We start from the raw sequence: 20,438 nt of genomic DNA on the forward strand, positions 1-20,438 counted from the left end.
AACTTGTCATCAACTGACGGTAAAGAAATCTGTTCCTCCATGGCATCGCCTCACACTTAATTAAACAAATTAGGAGAGGGACACAAGGGGAAAAAGAAAGGGGGAGGGGACAGGGAATGAATTCTTTTTTTCCCTGAGGCCATCCATCAGTGGCTAGAGTTAGCAACAAAAAATCAAATTAGTTGCACCAGTGGTCTGCTCAAACCTGACAATTTCTGTATTTCTAGTTTAAATTAGAGTAGAATCAATGGAAGTTTTACAAAGATAAGTTAAAGGCAAAGCTTACAACACACAGTGTTCAATCTGCCTGCCAAGGCGAGGTTTAGCCTTACAGGAGTCATTAAGGTTAATTCAATCTATACCGATGTGACAGTAAGATGCTCTGTTTTCATTACACCAGAAAGAAGCTCTGATTCACTGTGGTTAGGGCTAATTGACAGTTTCCAAATCACACAGTAGTAATTGTTTACAGTTGTAGAAAGAGAGTATATTGTTTTCACTGCTGCTTTACTTGATACATTTATCCATTTAATCCCTCTCACTTAATTTTCTTTGATATGGGGAAATAAGAAATGATTTAATTCTAATATCTTTTGACATTTACTTTTCAGCTAAGAAACTGCTTTGCTTTGCAGCCAGGAATTCATGTCAGGGGAAGAGCCTGAACACAACTGCTTCTTCCTTCTGAGAATGACCATCTAGACCAGCTCACGCAGCTCCTTGATTTAGTTTGGACAGATCAAAACAACGTTCACTGGCTCCAGAAATTTGGAACATGCTTTCAGAGCGCCACAAGCTTTCTTCCTAACAAAAGCAAAGTGCATACTCAGCCTGCTGCACGTCTGACTCACGTCTGCTACCTTCTTGTGCTGTTCTTCAGCTGCTTGCCTGTAGCAGCCTCTATTTCATGTGCTATCATCTTCTGTTGTTCTCCTTGGAAGAAGTCTGGTGCTCTGTTGCCATACATACAGATGAGCTACTTCAGGGCAGCTCTTTGTGTGGGGACAGATGGATACAGGACTTGGAGGAGGCGCTGAGTGAGTTGGGGAAAGAACCACCGTGGAGGCAGCCCCAAGATCTGGCATGGCTGAGTATGAGGAATAGCTTGAGAAATCCCTGGGAACCAGCCCCACTTCCACGCAGGGTATGGATCTGGGGTGATCAGCAGCCTCAGTGGCTTCATCCCGTCATCCATTGCAGTTGCGGTGCGGTAGCTCCAGGAACGTACCAAGGCAATGCAGCTTGAGTAGCTCTCAAAGCAAACTTCAAAAACCAGCATTTAGGCAGCATTCTCCTTGAGACTCCCTTCTGCCAGGTTCACACAGGACATTTTACAACATAGTCCTAGTTAGAGCAGCTTTCCATGCAGAGCGGAGAAGTTCTTTCAAAGAACTATGCCATTTGGAAAGTTTTCACAGACAGGCCCATCCTAAGGGACCGACAGAGCTGGTTATTTAAATTTCCTACTCCATGCCATCGAGATTTTCTAATCTGATCTGGAGAGCCTGCTGACAGCACTTTGTTGATAGGAGATCGCTCATAAGAGTGCTCTGTTCCAGGGGCTTTAGTAGGTACACACAGCACATGCTTAACGAAGTTCATTTTCTGCAGGGGAAGCGCAGGAACTTTTCAAAAAATATATATGAGTTATCATCTAGAGAATCTAATATGTTTATTTAACTAGTATAAAATCAAATTCTCATATGAACTATAATGAATTCTGCATGAACTAAATGAAAAGCAAACATGTTATAGACTCCTGAGTGAACCTGAATGCTCCATGGTTTGTAAAACTGACCGTATTGATATTTGATGTGATGGTGACCTCAAATTCTGACTCACATTGATATCGAGCAGTGCTGTGATGCTTTAGGGTGGATAATCCTGTGATCAATCATGTCTCCTAATTTGCTTAGCGCATTTTATGAACTTTGAAATTAATTCAGGAAATTGGCTATTGAGGAAGGCACCATGTGACGCTACACCTGCTGAATCAGGTATTTCACGCTGTAATAATAGAATCAGCTGTTTCTAAATTAAAAAACAAAGAGGTAAAATCAAGTGCATACAGTCATGTCTGTTAGGGTCCAACATTAATAATAAATTGTTAGATACTGGAAGGTAAAAGACGAAAACAGTCACAGGGCCCAGCCACTAAATCCAGTGAGAGTTGCTGAAAATGATGATTAGTTTGGGGGAAGGCACGAGATTTCATAGGCTCAATTCTACTAAAGGCCATCCCAGAGGGTGTTTCAGTAGCATTCATGATGGCACTGAAGTAGTTAAGTGAACCAATGCTGAAGGATAAAGTTAATTCTGCTTCTAAGTCCATGAGTTAAGGTGTTGCCTGTTTGCACAAGAGGTCTCTGAAGCATCTGTACACATTTGCTTCAGCTATCGCTTTATGAATCCTGCAATTTTCTCTCCATGTGAGGCTGCAAACCTCTGTAATCCACTGTCTTTCCCCACATGTGTGAGTTCAGCAACTTCTCCTCTCCTATAGCCAGTGATGGAGTTTGCCAAGGAAATTCAGCTTGCTTAAAGCACAGGGCTGCTTCTTCCGAACACAGGCATTTTCAGAGAATCTGTTTTAAAGCAGCAATGGAGATGGTTGTGAGTCCAAATAATTTTGCCCTCTCCCCCCCACCCAATCAGCATTTTGTGGCCACATTCTCACAGCTGCAGCATCTCAGACTGCCCCTGTTCCTTGCCAAGGCTGTCCTTTAATGCTGGGGTATTTGTCTGTAATTTTAGGACTCCTGAATTAATCAATCTTTCAGAAGGCTGTAATGTATGAAACTTTAAAAAGTGCAAACCCACTGAGTCTCAGTACCCAGGACTGACAATAACTTCCTTCCTCTGACTATGGTTCTTACACAGTCTCTTATTTTACTCACTTAGCAAAGAACATGGTGACTGATGCAGCCTTTGAGTCTTTCACCACAACACATCTCTCAGCCTAATCACGTAGGACTCCTAAAAGCTTAAGGCAGCAGCCACAGAAAAATATGAGAAAAACAGTTATCAGCCAAGAGAGCAAGTACCTAAGAACTCCTGTCCATTGCTGCCTGCAGTTACAGAACTTACTCTGGTTTCAGATTAAGAGTTTTCCATGGACAACCTGCCAGGTCCCTTCTCTCACACGTTGTCTGTGAGCTGAGGGCACTGCTTGATGCTTTTGCTCAACAGTGTTGGACTTCACGTACCAAGCCGGTTGCAGCCAACATGACTGGATGGGCTATCCCGGGAAGTGCTATCCCAGATATGCATTTGCTGGGTTTTTTGTTTTACTGTTAGAAAATTAAAAGAAACAGAAAAATTCTTTCTCATAGCACTTCACTTCTACTCACCCGAAGGAGAGGAGGCATCCCCATGGTACGCTACCCAAGTCAGCCCACACGACAGAGGACACCAAAGCAGACGGTGCAATGGTTTGTCTGTGCATCCTCCTTTGGCCACATAGCACTTTCCACCATCCTTTCTTTTGGCATCTTCAGCCCAGCAGTGTCTGGAGTCTGCAGTTAGTTACTAACACAAAGGGGCTGCTGGAGCCACTATAGGACTGTTAGTGCTGCTGAAAAACAAAATAATTCACATCAATGATTCATGAAGAAGGCACTGAACAGACATATCTGAAGTTATTTTTCTTAGTCTCCATACCACAGCCTGGTCTGAAAATTATGTCAGACTCTCAGTTTAACTGAAACACTGTAGGAGGTTTGCATGTTTGTACAACAGCATTCTCCTGGGATTACTCAGTCTTGTGTTATGATGCTGTCCTGAGCAGACAATATTGAAAGATATTTGATACTGTCAGGTTGCCTTTTGTCTATAAAGTTTTACTGCTATGTAACGGAAGCATTTGTTTCCGCTTCTCTAACACATTTTCCTTCCTGCTCCAATTTGGTTAATTGAATGTTACCAATTTTATTTGTGGCTGTTTTTAAAACATCAACAAAATACTTGATATCTGTCAGCAAAACTCTGTTCTCATAAATCAATATTTCTGCGAGATACTATCTGTGACAACTTCAACTTCTCTGCCTTGCTAAGGTTCCGGGTAAAAGCCACATATTTACAGAAGCTTTTGGGGTCTTTGATATTGACCCACACTGAATTACAGCCATCTGGTGGTAATTAGGCCTATCAATAATTACTGGAGCTGAGTGAACTGGGAAGATGTAAACAGAGCCTTGTAAATGGCTCCTCTATTTGTCACAGCAAAGCAACACGTAGCTGTACTGGCTCCACAGAGGCAGAACTCCCCTGTCAAGAATTGGCTGTTTAATTCGGTTCAGTGCCTGGTTGACCCGCAGGGGCTGCTCCCAGAGCTCTGCAGTGTCCCTAGTCTCTCTGTGGTGTCCAAGACCCTCAGCCTTCTAACTGTACTCACAGTGATACTATAATCATTAAAAAAAAAAGCCTGTCAGGATGCTCTGGCACACTGAGGAGACACTGCTGTAGCTTCACAGCTTTGGAGGACTCCCCAGCACGACGGATCCTCCAGGCAGCAGTTAGAGCAGCTGGAACACAGCTGTCTGCAAACAGCGGAGCTGTGTAACTGCCTGCGCACAGGTGGGAGCCAGGGGCACTGGAGCCTCCGTACAGCTGCACGCACGGGGCAGCTGAGCACCACAAACTGCCCTGCGGTGTGTGTCTGACACCAGCTGCCCAGTGTCACTGTCCCAAACCCACTGGGGGGCTGGAAGAGGTGATGATGGGTACAGAGGCTGGGTAGGGCTGCATTGCTTGCAGGGGCTAAGGTGTGTTCTTCTATAGCTAGGATGAACAGGACAAAGCCAGGTCTGGATTTCGAGGGCATGTCCTGAGTCAGAGCGAAACAATGAAAAACCAAAATTGAGACTCCTCCCACCATGGAGAAGGAAGCTCCCCGCAGGGGCAGCCTGAAGGTCTTCACTTCAGATGGAGGGGTGAAAACACCAGTCCAAACTGTGATTTACTGAGGTTTGAAACACAGCTTTGAGCTGAATACTCAAAGTATAAAAACTAAAGCCCTGGCCAAACTCTGCACCTTTAAGTCACCTTTAACAGAGTGATTCTGTTCGTGGTTAAACAAACGTGCTGGCAAAGCAAATAATTGCAGATTTTTATATTATTTTGCCATCTACTCAGCAGTCCAATGCTCAGATAAAGTCAAGAGAGAAACAGCCCAGGCTTTGCAGGGTTCACCATATTCTCTTCCAACGACTTTTCTCTCTCAGGCCTGAGATCTGTTAATCTTGTGTTGCGCAACATATATGTGAGAGCTACAGGGGCTGCTATAGCTCAGCAGCTCATCCTCCTCCCAAACCATGTAAAACTTTCCAAGCTTGAGCAATTTTCAAACTTCATCTCAGGTCTAGCTAAATACAACGTGTCACATTTTCATTTTGACACCAGCAGGTGCCTGGCCCTGATACACCATGAGATGAAACCACTCTTCTGAGTAGAGTTTCGCTCTGAATTTTTGCAGGTGGAGACCGAAGTATATTTTTACACAGTGAAAACTAAATAAGTTGGAGTCTTAATGATGAGTCTGCTGGGTTGTACACAGCTCCAGTGTGCCTTGATGTTTAATGCTTTTACTGTCATTATTCAAAGGAACTTGTGCTGCAAATTTCAGCTAATCCAATGCAAATGCAGTGTATATGCATGGACCACCTTTCACCTTTATAAGCAAAACATAGACTACAGGGACTTTTGTAACCTTGGGCAAAAAGTGTGTATGAAATGCTGCAGCAAAGAGCACCCACCATTGAAGAGGCCTCATTGGCAACAACTGTTATCTGATCTGCCTCAAATACAAACCAGCAATGCGAGCTGGGCACTGCAAGCACTGTCTACTCACGAGAAAGAGCAAAGCTCCTTCTGTGTGAACCCCTTTTATAAATCCTTTTTGATTCAGTCCTCTAGGAAGTGAGAACCTTTAAGACAATCTGTTTATGCTGCTTTGTCAGCAAGACTCTCAGTGTAGTTATATGGACATTTCAACTTTCAATCAATAAAATAAGAGTAAGACTTGCTTAACTTTGAAAAAGAGGAAACTCAAAAGCAAATGTTACTGTACTCAACTAAATAAAGGTATCTGCGTTGGATCTCATGTAATACCACCAGTAACAACTAATAGCAGAGAAACACAAGAGATGAGGGGTTTTATAATTTCTTACGCAGTGGTTTCTAACACACTGATACTTCTGTTGGCAACTTCTTTAACAAGCTGAGAAAAAAGATGAATAAAACTCCACACTGACAGCTGAGACACCAGTGTAAATACAATTCGGCCGATGGGAGTTTGCAAGGATACATCATGCATCTAACACATGGTCTAGATGCCTTCACGTGCACATGAGGAAAGGCTTTTGGCCTTTCTCATGGCACAGCTCATCTGTGCAGCCACAAAACACAGAGAGCAATGACCCAAACTGATACCATTTTAAAGGAAAAGATGTATATACTGAAAGACGATAATATAATCAATGTGAAAATGACCTCTACAGGACTTCAAATCAATGACCTTTCCTCTTTTCCACTAGCCATGTTGGCCTTTATTTAAAACCCTCTCTCCCCTGAACATGCAGAGTCCACATAAGCTAAATACCTTTGCCTGTGTTCTCCTTTCCCTTCCAAAATACAGCCCACAGATTAATAATGGGCCATACAGCCCTTTATCCATGTAAAGGACAAGATTAAGGTAGCTTTAGGCCTGAAATACAGGTTTTAGACAAACTTGGTGTCTTTTCACAAAATTCTGCAAAAAAACTTCCCACATATTTATGTCACCTCCTGAAAAGATCAACCAAACCTGAAAATGCAGATAACTGAAGACTCTTCTCAGCCTGGAAGGCAGCAGCCGCACACACGGAGGCTCAGCTTCCTGGATGATGAGACTCGTGCCATGTTTGCTTGACTTCACTGATGAGCTCCAGCCGTGCATCCCCGACACTCCACGCAGGTCTCACTAGTGATGGTGATTGATTTGTTCCTGTTTCAGGGTTGGCTGAGATTTTTAAAACAAGAACACAATAAAGAGAAAATATTTACATGCAAATACTTGTATTCGTGTATATATTTACATGTTTGTACAAGAGGAGTTCTTTCCTGTCTGAATTAAAAACCTCCTTGTAAACAGAAACAACACTTAATATTAGCATAATGAGAGAGAAATGCTTCAAAGGAAGGCTTACAAACAGTGTAAATTTATATTCAGTATCTAAAAGACTTTATTTTTCCGGAGGTGGTGAAAAAGAAATCCCAGCTCCTTTAAATAAAAGATTTAAATCATTCCTCATCAGAAAAGCTGCACTAAAAAACATTCAGCCTAAGTATCATTAAAATCTAGCACTTTCGTTCTGATCCTTGCTATCTAACTGCTAAGTAATGCCTGCAGATTAATACCCACCATGAATGCAAGAGTGTCATATAGGTCTGCAGGTAGCTAATACTCCATATGTGCTTTTTTCCTCTCCTTTGCAGCCCTCTCTTTGAACATGGTTTTTGTTATTGCTTTGTGAGCATTTTGCACCACAGCACTGGCATACACGTGTTCTCTGAGTTTGGTGTGGCCACGCTCATTATATTAAAACCCTTACAATTTACAAAGTGTTTGGATTCATTTGGTCTATCCACTTTTGCTGCCCAACAAAAGAGCCAAAATGAAGGAATCAATTTTTAAAACAAATAGGACTTGACAGCAGAGACACAGATTGTGTGAATGGCAAAAGGTGCCTAATTAAGAGCTCTAGGGATGACGAGGCTTTCATTTCTCTAATGAAAAGGAGCTTTGTGAGCTTCCAAGTGTTATCCAGCTCCAGCAGAATGGATCTCTTCTCCAGGGAGTAAAAGACAACTCATTTTTCACGCCTCTGCTTAGTTATTGTTACACATTTTGCCTTCTGCCTGAAACTTATGTCAAAGCTTTCAGGTGACCATCAGTTTCCAAATGCTGCAACAGATCTCTGGAAAGGACATTTTGATTTTACAGGCAGCATGGAGCGACCATTTCTAGAATCAAACTTGCTCACTGTGTTCCCCAAGAATCTGCCTAAACCACCGCGTATTTTCTCTCTAATCAAGTAAAAGATCCCAGTTCTGTGCCGTGTGTTCCAGTCATGATGGCAACACCATGGCTGGATATAAATAAACCTGAGCAGCTGAGTACACTGGTCTCCATATTGTCATCTGTAATAAAAATAAACAGAACATAAAATAAAAGGTTAATAGGCAGGATGGTATCAAGTATTGCACTGCTATTAGGAAACCAGCTAGGAGGTGGATCTAACCAACAACAAAGCTTGCTCTGAACACTGCCGCTCATTTGAAGTCCCCCAAGGGGCAAGGTGGGTGCTTCCACCTGTGATTACTCCTTGTACAATTAATCTGGGTTTGCTTAATCCTCACCCACAGTGCGCTATATGCATCTGCTTTAAAAGTCTGTTTGAGTATTTTGGAGGGTGCTAAAACTGAAGAAAGAGCCTTTAAAGCAACAGATTTAATTTTTATGTTTTTAAATAAAGAAACAGGCCCTTATGTAAACTGTGGAGGACTCAGGGCTGTTCTGGCCCACAGTCGCGCCACTGTGCAGCAGCAGTCACTGTGGTTGTGTGGGGCCTGGGGCAGGCACCAGGAAGAAGCCAAGCTGCTGGGTTTCCATCATCTTTGCAGTACTTATAAAAACTTTTTGGAAATTGTAATAATACCAGCATCCAAGCTGAGTCCACGGTTTGCAGGAAGAATTGAGTTGTACTGTTGCATGAACAACAGAACCCTGGGGGCAATCTTATTTACAGACCCTGGATGAGGGTGGACTGCTTCTCAGCCCAAGAGAGTGCTTTGAAGTGCCTTCTTCAAGTTATCCATAGTCTTCTAACTGAAGTTGTTCATTAAACCTCCATCATTTCTCATGATACTCTGTCTTCTCAATTCTTTTGCTTTAAAACGAGATTAGTCCAAAACAGTGAGACATCAGTGTCTTAAAGATTCCTCGGCCTGCAGTCGGTGAGGTCCCTCTGGCACTGGTTTACCCAGGAATGGTGCTGCAGGAACCCACAGCAAAGCCTTCAGCGTGGCTGCACCCATGTGAAATCAGAGGTGGCTGAGGAAATCAGGAACAGAGTTAAAAATGCTTTTATTTCTCAGAAAAGCCATGATTTAGCGATGATTCAGGACAAGTTACATATCTACAGTGACGTCTGAGGTTGACCTGTCTACAGCAAAGCGCCTTGTTCTTGTGTGAAACAGATCCTCGTGAAAGAGCATCCCAAAGTGCATCTAGTCCCCATGGCACCGAGCAGCCAGCCAGCCTCAGGCAGAAGACAAATGGAGCAGAGCCTGATCCACAATGTTTGTGTGTTGTAGACATATTTGTTTGGCCATATTAGTCCATGCAGGGGAGCAAAACTGGGCATTTTGTCCATTGTAGTCAACAGGAAAGGTGACCCACACCTAACGCCACCTCCTATGTCTCTATAGGCATTAGGAAATCTGGATCAGTAAGCACAGCATCATGTTTGTGCTTAAAGTCTGCCTTTATTAATTACCTAAGAGAAATGTTTCAGTTGTGCCTAACGTTAAGAAGCAAAGAATAAAATCAAATGGGGGGAAAAAAGCATTTCCCCCATATTGAAGCATCACAGCTGCTGAGGCTGCAAACCCAAGCACGAGCTTAATGAAGGGGTACAAATGAAATCTCCGTGAGGTCAGCGCACAACAGTGGATGCTCTGCATCCACATAGGAGCAAAACAGCACATTCATAGACAAAGATATTTTCATCTGAGAGTTCAGTGCACAGAGAACGGAGCATAGCTTGGTACCCACCTACTTAAAAACTGTTAAACGTAACAAACTTAAACACAGAATCTCATTTTCCCGGCAAACAAAAAGGAAAATCATTTCCACTAAACTGGCTTAAGTGAACCATGAGGAGCTGCTGCCAGCAATCCAGTTTAGGACCTTGCACTTCTTTTTTTTTTTTGGTTCATAACCTTACAAATGTACCCATTCACTTGGGCTAACTTTCTGGTAGCAGGACTGCTTATTTCAGTGGTAATATTTAAAGCTCAGTGGGGAAACTTTATATTTCTTTACATTTTCTCCAAAATAGAAACATTCAGATGGGTGGAAATTTCATAGGATAGAAGACAACAGATAGATTTGCTTTCTCAACTATATGTACACATGCACACACCACAGGTATCAAAAAATAAAGATGAAGGAACCTGCCATTCCTCATGTGTAAATATGTCCATAACTGGGTGGGAATAACAACAAATTAACTTCCCCGCCCCACCCCCCCCCCCCAATTCATAAAGATTAAGATTTGCTGTTTTGTGAGCTCAAATTATAGCATCCATTCAGCTGAGGGTAAATGATGTACAGAACTGTATTTCTAAAATACAGCATGACAACTGATGTTCAAAACCTTCCAAGAATTAGATATGTTTGAGGATCTCAGTAAATATGTACACAGTTTGAAATTTATTAGGAAAAAATACACCAACCTGACTCCGGAACCCAGTAATGGAAAAATGGACAGGAGCCTCAACGTGCTCCTTTCAGGTTTTGTTTTAGTGCTGAACCTACACTTGTGCTATCTGGAAAGCTTGGACAGACCTGCCAGCTTTTCAAAGCTCACGTTGGTTAATTTATGGTTTCACACAAAACAGACATTTTTGCATTCTTTGGCAAACAAGCGAGTCTCATTTCAGTAGTGATGACTGAATTAATGATTTCTCAGGTTGACTTAAATTGAAATCCCTGAGTTCTGTTCAGCATCTTCCAGTATCACAGTGCTTACTTCAGGCTCAGCAGGAGTCTTGGGCCAAAACTAACAGAGAAAAGGCATAGGATTTATTTTTATCTTAAGTGGTTTTCTTTTTTCTTGCTTCTTCCCTTATACAAGCATGTGTGGATTTAATAGCACAAAAGCACGTAAAAGGCTAAAGAAAAATAGTTACTGTTTATTCACTTCTGACTGAAATTAAGGACTATGGCCTTGCCTCCAAGGGCAGCATTTTCTTTGATTTTATATCCACACCCATTTAAACAATCAGCTTTCCAAACAATATTTCACAAAGTTACAGGCAGTGAGTAATGCTGTAATAAAAGGAATGATTTTTAAACATTTGGCAGACTTTCATTTTCTTCCTGGATTGCCAGCAGAGCAGTGGACGTTGCTGACATGTCTGCGAAAGCCGCTTCCTTGAGGGACCACGTCAGCCCCCGCAGCTGCTGAGCCTGCCTACCCTCCTTATTCCTGATGGGTATCACTGCCCCTTTGTTTACTTTCAGAGTGAAAAAAATCTTGTAACATCAGAAGTTTGGGACTAGATTGTTGTGTACATTATTCACGGGGTTTGCACTATGCACTGGGTGTTGGAAAGGTAAAAAAAGAGTAGCTTGTACTATCATATTTGCCTCATGTAGACGTTTAATCCATACACAAGCTTACACAAGGGGCACTTAGAGTCTAGATGCTCATGTGAATAAAATACAGAGGGAGGTTCCGCAACACGCACTGCCCTGCTCTAGGGACAACCTGTTTCGGGCTCCTCCTTTCCAGTGTTGCACTGGCTCAGCCCACAAAGGCACCATCCCACTGCACCAGGTCAAGCGTCCGCAGTTTGGCCCAAATCCCAACTCAGCTGTCAGTCTGCCTGCACCCCTGTGTAGCAAACACCTTTCAAATAGTTTGCATCAACCTGAGGGAAGCAGCAGAGCTTCCTGCAGGTAATCCTGAGCAATGAGTCATCTTGCAGAACTTCCTTGAAGCTGGGCACGCACTGTGGCATTCAGAGAACATTCCACAGCCTTGCGTGCAGATGTAGCTATCAGGGATCCAGGGGGTCTGAACATCTAGAACCAGCATCCATTTGGCTCAGGGGGTGTGGCAGGAAATTGTCTTTCATCTGTTTTGTTATGCTGAGCTTTATTTCAGCGTTCAGTTAAAGGAACTCTTGTTTAAATGGACAGCAAAAGTGCTTTTTCTTTAGTTGTTCCCTTCCAAGTATCTTTTACCAAGTATGGTTACACACACACACAGTGTTGCAGGTAACCAAGAGCAGCAGTTGGAATTTCCCTTGAATGCACAAAAGCAGTGATTGAGGAAGTAGCTAATCACGACAGCAAACAGAACGTATTGTCAGGGGAAAGAAATCTTTCGCAGTTTCTAAAGCAGTATTTCATGAGGCGTGGTCCTCATTTACTCCTTGCACTTCTGCCCTGCTGGGTCAGAACATAAAGCTTCCTTCAGCTCTCACAAAAACATTTAAGCCTTTATCAAAACCCAAACACCCAAGTTGAAGGTTTTTTCTTTTTCTCAGGAACTGTCATTTCTCGTGGAAAGCAGAACACACCCACAAAATTTTGCATTTCATTAAGAACTCCCTTTCCCACTGGAAAGAGAGGGTGCAAGCTGAATTGAAGCAACATTTTTGCCATGGCACTCATTTGATCTAATATAAACAGGCATCATTTGGGCTGTTTTTCTGTCAACAGGAAGAGTTGAAAAATGTTCTTTGCGGACATAGTAATTTTTTTCTGGGTAGCGTTTCTAATAGTACAAACCCCTTCTGAGTGCTTATCTGTTTAAAGGATGTGCAGGGCTGCCCAGTGCTAACAGACTCTATTCTGTTCAGCATGGTCCAATTTCTCAAATCTGAGGAAGCAATCAATTTTATGGTAAAATATCAGAGTGTAAAAATCTGAGATTATGACACTTCATGTCTCTTCATGCTCTATTACTGGCAGAATGAAACAGTAAAAGCAGAAAACCCCACCAACTTCTCTTACTGATCAACACTCCTACAAATCAGATGCAACATCTACCTACACGAGTCCAGCAGCACCAGTCTCCAAATACATCTTAAGAACTAAATAAACATTGTTTTTTTTCTTCTTTCTGTGCTAACATTGTCTGCTGGGAACATGCACCAGAATTTTTCATGTCTTATTTCTAGCACTATAGCAAAAGCAATAGATACACCCAAATGTACCCCAAATGTAGCTTCGGTTAAATAGGCTTAACAGTTCAAAGAGGATCTAACAGGAATAATTTAATCTCTTAACCTTTGAATGTTGACAATGTCTAGCAAACCTCATTAAAACCTGGTCATTCTTTAGGAATAGCAAGGACGGTGACAGCTTTTGCCTCTGGACCACCCCATGGCACACGGCAATCCAGTAACTCTGGCTCTGGGATTCCTCCCTGTGCCAGTGTGAACTCAAGCAGCTTTATTTGCCTGTGAGGATGGCTTCAGGAAACAGGCACACAGCTCTGCTTTCCATAGCAGCACCCACAGCACTAAAAGTGTTTTGTTTGTACAATGCAAGCATCTTTCTGTATAGATGAAGCAGTCCTTGGCTACCAAGTTGGTGACTTGAAGCTGTGGGGCATTGCAGAGGGCTGGGAGAAAGGGGAGGGAGAGTTGTTCCAACAGAGCAGCACTGTGTGAAGCTGACAGCCCGCAAGAGACAGCGGCGTCCTGAGGATAAACACAGCCACTCATTAGAATTCACAGTCCTTAGTGGCAAGAGGTAGTGAAAATTATTCACCACCTATTAACAGCGTGTGTTTATACGAACAAACATGCACACACCTCTGGAACCCAAACTTCCCGCTTCACGCCCAAGCACACATCGTGGTGATCAGTGAAGGAACTGGCCACAGGAGACTGTCGGTCTGTTCATGCTCCAGTTCCAGCAGCCCTGGTGTCCCATACTGGATGGGACTGCCTCATTGTTTCTCTCACTACAGAGGCAGAAAACCTTTTAGAAAATGGCCTTTCATTCAGCTCTAGGTTTGCTCAGCTCCTACTGCAGCAGAATATTGCCCCGGCCCCTGACTCCTGCACGGTCTGGGGATACAGATACAAGCAGGGACAGAGCCATTGCAGTGCTCACCAGAATTCACATTTCTAGTGCAGGAAGAAATATGGACTACTTTTTATACAGAAGTCAAACTAAGTATGCAATTCTGAATAACTTGATTTTGTATTCAAATAAACTAGCATTCTCTCTGCCAATGATTCCCTCTTCTCCAATACAATGTAAATAACACTTTATACATTTCATTTTTTATGGTCTCTCTGACTGTATCTTACACTTTCCTTCAACAGCGAAAATTATTCATAAATAATAATACATTTTCCCAGTAAATGGAGGACATTTAGATTATTTTTCCCTCCACCTTTTCAAATACCTTTACATTGTGTGTCAATTACCCATTCAAATGGACTCCCGCTGCTGTAACAATTTTATTATTTTATTTCCTTGCACCTGTAAGGCTTGGAGGGAAAGAAACCCAGTGCAAGGTATGGAGTGCCTGTGAACTCAGTTCTGCCACTCACCAGTGAGGACAAGAGACCTGTGCATGGAAAACACACCAATACAGGCCCCTTCCCAGGGATCGCTGCCTGCACAGAGCAGCACAACTTTCAGAAATTTCCATAGAGAAACTACCTCCTATCCCTGGGCCATTATTGCAAATAATTATGAAATTTCAGGCCACTCAGAGCAGCTCAGGCCTGGAAGAACTCTCTGTCCCCAACGTTTATGCATACCACTCATCAGTACAGTGACTGTGTTCTCAGAGACACATGTCACACAGCAGCCCCAAGGAAACGTTGGGAGGCAGCTTCAGCACATGGACTTTTGTGTATGCAAACATCTCACAGCTGCATACAATTTTTGTGCTAGAAAGCATAAAATTAACACAAAACTAGAAAGTACTGTGCTCTTAGCCCCCATCCCAGCAATCATTAGCTTCTTTAAAATGCTCGGGGCAGGGGACAGGGCTGCGGGTCCACTGGCGTAGGGGACAGGGCTGCGGGTCCACCCCGGGCAGGGGACAGGGCTGCGGGTCCACCGGGGCAGGGGACAGGGCCGCCAGGCTGCAGAGGGCCAACAATGAGCTCAGAGCCAGAGGAGCGTGTGCCGGCTCCACAGGGTGCCTCCATCCCAGCCTGGGCATTTATTTGCTGCCTTGGAGAATTTTCTGCCTAATTAACAAAGTAGGTGGGGGGTTTCTTTGTTTTCCAGACCTCCAGGTCACAGACCAAAAAAGCCTCCTTTGCTTCTCATCCTGACTCAATCTCTGCAATCACTGCTATTCTCAGGAAACCTTCAGGCACATTATGATCATCCCCAAAGCTCTATTTATCCCCCAGTGCACAGTGGCTTTACCCTGAGGTAGCTGTTTTCTCTGGCTGAGTGGAAGATATGTCTGCACAACACGTGAATGTGTGCCATGTGGCATGAACACTCAAGTGATGTGGCCTGTACACAGGGGCAAGACACAGGCAGGAGTTTGCAGGATGCTACAGCTTGTGCTGATGTCAGGGTCCACATGCAGCTGCCCCATGGGCTGGCAGGTTCCAAGCAATAGTGCAAACACACTGGTTTTCTCCTGCATGCACATATCCTGAGACTGGCGAGCATCTTGGTTTGCAAAACTCTGTTTTGCAGCTCCAGCTCATGAATGTAAAGAAACCCACACTGGCTCTTAATGCCCTGCAAGCTGCTGTTGAGGCCTCTGCAATTTGCACCACAGGAGGGACTCAAAGTGTGTCACCCATGGTAGCGGGTCACTAAGCCAGTGGTGGTGTGAGGAGTGTTGGGTGCTGGCTTTTCCCCCTGGGGAAAGGCACAATTGGAAGGGAAGGGAGAAAGAGAGAGAAAGAGAGAGAAAAAGAAAGAGAGAGAAAGAGAAAGAGAGAGAGACACATTTCGAGCATTTACATCAGACGAGAGACAGACACTGAGGGCAACAGCTTCTTGTAAAATGGCCACAGTGGGGCTGCAGCTGCTTGTACCTGATGGACCTAAAAGGACTAAAACCAGAAAGGCACAATGTCAAAAATGCCTGTGGAAGGTCACCACTTTGCTGGAACAACCGGGACCAGCTTCAGGTGCAGGAAGCTCTCCGGCGTGCAGCTCTTCCACATGGGCGCCCATAGGGAGCAGCACGACCAGCCGCCTGCCCTCCTGCCTCTGCTTGCACTGGTGCCTGCTCTTTCAGGGGCCCTGTGCACCCCTAAACATTGAACAAGGAAAAGGGACCAAGGGGTTAAAACCACTCCAGCAGCAGCTGTGTTGGGTAAAAGCATGGAAGATGTTCTCACTTAGATAAGTGTAAATCAGAAATATCTTCACCAACAGAGAGGCAGCGAAGTCTCTCCAGGTGAACAAGGCTGCAATGAAGCTGACAACAATTAGGACTCTCTCGTTATTTTTCTCCTCCGCTCCAGTTGTTTACCTCTATCTCTCTGCCTGATCCCTGCTTTTGACATGTCAGCTAAAATGTATTTGTTCACAGCCTCATGAATCCTTTTTTTCAGAGCCTTCCTTGAAATGTTCAGATTTCAGATGGTCACAGGGTTTTGCCTTTAGATTTCAAGCTCCTCAGGGCAGAGACAATGTCAAATCAGTGTGAGGCATTGTGCATACTAATAAGGCCATAGAAACAGTAACTGTACATATAGGTAACACATCTTTTCTAGTCCCCATCCTTTAAGCATTTTGTAATCCACACTGCCAAGAATTAAGGTCAGAATGAACAGGGATGTCTTGCTCTTTCCATTAGATTTTACAGCTAACGAAGTACTTTTTCTGGTGTGCTACAGCATATCCAATTCAGGAACTTCTGTACACTGTGCTCTGTAATCAAGAGATCTTTCTTCCCCTCTGCCACGAATCTTAGATCACCGGCTTTGGTCGCTCACAATGTGCCACTCCATGGAAAGAGTTATTAGGATTCCATGAAAAGGTTGGTTTATTACAACTTCTGGCAGTGGCCCATATATACCAATCACCTCAATATAGGATTTTTGGCAGGTATTTATGCTTAATTTCGTATTTAAATAGCTATTTTATTAGGAATCCACATGTAATTTCTTGACATTTCACTTCATCATAATTGAACTTTGAACAGACACCTGCTCCTCTGCAGTGGGTACCACACTCCTGGGCTCAGTGCAGACATATGGGACAACAGCACCCAGATACCACGGCCTCCTACTCCAAAGGATGGAGAGCGGGACGTTATCGGTGAGGCTACATGAAGTACATCCCAAAATGACATCTGAATGCTTCAGGATTTAGAGACAAGCAGCCAAAGACCATGTTGTTCAGACGCCTTCCTGCCTCCCAGAAAGCAGACCTTCAGCAAGACCTTGTGCTGCTGAGGTGACCTTTTCTGGTCCCCTGAGTTCCTCCTTCCAATTTCAAATGTTGGTGCTTTAATGTCAGAATCTAACACAAGCCAACAGTTCAAAGGTGAAAAGCATTTTACAACAGAATGAAAATCATAACGGTGTTCAGAAGGCTCAAAATTACTCATTTCCCAAGGGGAAATTATTGGTATTCTCTCTTCAGCAACTCTGCTGGTGTCAGTGCCATTAAAAAGAGGGAGTGGAAAGACAGATAAACAAGAAAGTCTTAGAAAGCAAATATGTTCTAACTAGCGGTTATCTCTGCACTTAATAATTAGGGTAGTAATTAAGAGGGTAAGTAACACACTAGCTATTACCTTCTAGTAATTAGTGCTTTTTCTCTAGATAATAACAAGCCAAAAAGAAAATAAAAAGATCTGGATCCATTTTGCCATTCACCCTGTCCACAGCATGAAAACCTATTCCACATAGTAATATCATTAACACCACAAAGCCATACTTTAGATTTTGCTGCATCTTGTCGCTCAGCATTTCAACATGTATTTTTTTTACAGACACAGACTGGACCTTGATGATGTCTAACAGGATGACCATTATACATGCTTAAGTCAACTCCTTAAACCACCCAGCCTTAACACTGGCACGACCAGGCAGCCTAGAGGTGCTTGCACACACGGATGATGCAGAGCTGGGCAGCATCACGCTGCCGCAGCAGGCAGAAAGCACAGAGGAAGTCTGAGAGCACAAACATCTTTCAGAGCAATGACCTCATTGGTGGGAGACCTGGATTTAAACAGCCTGAAGCTAAATCAGGCAGAGAGTGAGGCTGAGGTGTCTCATATACCTGTCAGGTTGTGCTCAGGGATCATTTACCCCATGACCTACAGTCCTTTTGTCTGTGACACAGGGTTTTCCCGTCTTCTCCCTCAAACAATGGCCCTGCAAATGCTAGAAGTGGAGAACAGTGCCCAGGTCACGCTGTGTTAAGGGAGGAGGAGAGGGGTGATTTCCTTGCAGGACCCAGCATAGTCTGACCTGTCCCTGCCTTGTGGTTCTCTGTTTAGCCTCAACGGCGATCAGACCACAAAAATTGATGAGAAGTGATTTTTCTTGGATATCCTTTCAAGCTGCAACGGCAGGCCTGTAGCAGGGGGTATCCAGCGGGTGCACTGATGCCAGCCTTGCAGTTGTTATCGAGGGGAGCAAACCTCCCCATCGCCCTCCCCATATTGTGCTTCAGTTCTCACTGCAGAGCAATGTGGGAGTGTGATAGCTGCACCCCTTGGGGTCAAGCTAAACCCAAAAACGCACGTGAGCCATGAATCTCACATGCTGGCTCCTGAGACCTCACCAGAGCTCATGGGAAGCCGCCCCATAGGAACAGGCACAGTGTGGATGTCGGTCCTCAGCACCTGTGGCCTCACCTCCACCTCCACTGCACCACAGCGCTCGCTGACTGAGACACAGCCAGTGAGACAATTGCTCAAAACCAACCACAACTTGGGAAAGCAATTAGACATATGGTTGGTTTTGACTACTTATGCAGAAAATAAGACGCTTGAATTATGTCAGTTGGGTTAAAAGTAACTAAATAATAAAGGATTTTAAAATTTGTCTGATTTCATGGAGAAAAAATTATCAGATGACTATTTGCTTACACATGTTATTTTCTTTTGCTGATTTCAGGGGTTTTATTAAGATGATAAAAATACTTAATGCTGAGCTACATTCTGTGTGTTCACTTTTAAAATAAATCTTTGTGTGGGTGTAATTTAGGCTGTGGGTAGATTAATACTCTCAGATTTGCCCACGGATAAGAATAACCATGCAGCTATATTAGTTACAACACACTGAAAATGTAAAATGTAATATCTTGCTAAAGCACCCTTTTTTTTTTTCCTAAAAGTTATGTCAAATTACTATGTTGCTGGACAAAATGTAGAGGTGTTAGATACCACTGAAATAGAGTCCTACCTGGGGTAAAGGCCAACAGCCACTCCAGGCAGTTGAAGTACAGAACTGTAATGGAAGACAATGAAGAAAATGTTCCATTTTCTATATCTTTTAGACTTACTTCTTACATGTACATGTATCTTCTCACACACTGCTAGAAAGTACAGGAATAGTTCTCAGACTGCTAATGTCTTGAGTGAACTGGACTTCCCTTAAGAAAAACAAACCAAACAAAAACAGAAGAAAAAAACCCCACAAACAAACAAAACCTCCCCAAAATCAAAACCAAACAACACCTGAAATAATGAAATTGAGAATTATTATCTGCTAAAGCTGTATTCCTATGCTCTCACACATTTCAGTACCATTTTATGAGCAGACACACACGTGCACACATATTGGTACCACTGAGGAAACAGGGTTATTTTAAAAAACCCCACATAACTAAGAGCAAATGAGCTGCTTAGTTGTTGTTGGTTTTGTTTGTTTGTTTTTTAATTTATACTACTTAAAATGCATCAGTTGCTAAATGTTGATTGTTGGTAAGTAAACAGTAGGTAGCATTATAGAGAGCCACTTCATAAAATTCTAATTATCCCTCTCTTATTTGTCGTGACACGCCCTTGCACAGATTATGGGCTTGGACCAATGCCCAGTCTTCTGCTTCGAAAATGCAAAGTAAGCACAAGAGGTTTGTATAACCTCCAAGTTGTTTTCTGTGTGTGGCTAGGACATCTCGTGAAGCTGCTGCAACTGAAAGTAGCTCAGGCTGTCTCACCTGCTTCTTCTCATCCTTTCCTCACTCCAGAGCAATTGGTATTTCTCCTCACTGCAAGCTCTGCAAAGTGGAGCTCCTCTGAGACCCTCATGGATGGGCCAGTGACGATCCCTACAGGAACATATTTAAAATCACTCATGAAAGGCGTTTCTCTCAAGATACACTTCCTTGGTCCCCCTGGCAGGATCCCCTCACTCAGACTGATGTCCATGCGAGGCTGCTGGGTCAGTGCAGCGCTGTTCAGCCGCTGTCCTGCCCTCTAACGGGAGCAGTTCCCATTGATGTTCCCATCTGCGCTCTGGGATGCTGGAGAGAGAAAACAAAACACCCCTCCCAAGTCTTCCAAGCTTCCAGTGGGAAGCGAAAAAGAGAAAAGTACCAGTGGGTTTGGGAGTATCCACGTCACCAATGTTTCTTTCAAATTAGCATTTTTCCTGTGTCTCAGTTTTTTGTGTCTGAGTGCACAGGACAAAAGATCTCCAAGTACGTTGTACAGACAACCTCCCCTCGACCCTGCGAGCTGAGGAAGCCCAACTCACAG

General features: G+C 43.5%; 1 long non-coding RNA gene across 1 annotated transcript; it reads right to left on the reverse strand.

The window, feature by feature from the left end:
• Positions 1-1,727: 1,727 nt before the first annotated feature.
• Positions 1,728-19,984, reverse strand: LOC139828696 (uncharacterized). The gene is made up of 5 exons (XR_011740611.1): positions 19,898-19,984; positions 19,141-19,185; positions 6,803-6,997; positions 3,351-3,574; positions 1,728-2,585 (listed from the first exon to the last, which is right to left on the reverse strand). It is a non-coding gene; the product is annotated as an uncharacterized lncRNA (long non-coding RNA).
• Between the last annotated feature and the right edge of the window lie 454 nt (positions 19,985-20,438).

This window comes from Patagioenas fasciata, chromosome 10, assembly GCF_037038585.1.
Source record: "Patagioenas fasciata isolate bPatFas1 chromosome 10, bPatFas1.hap1, whole genome shotgun sequence".
Lineage (NCBI taxonomy): Eukaryota > Metazoa > Chordata > Aves > Columbiformes > Columbidae > Patagioenas > Patagioenas fasciata.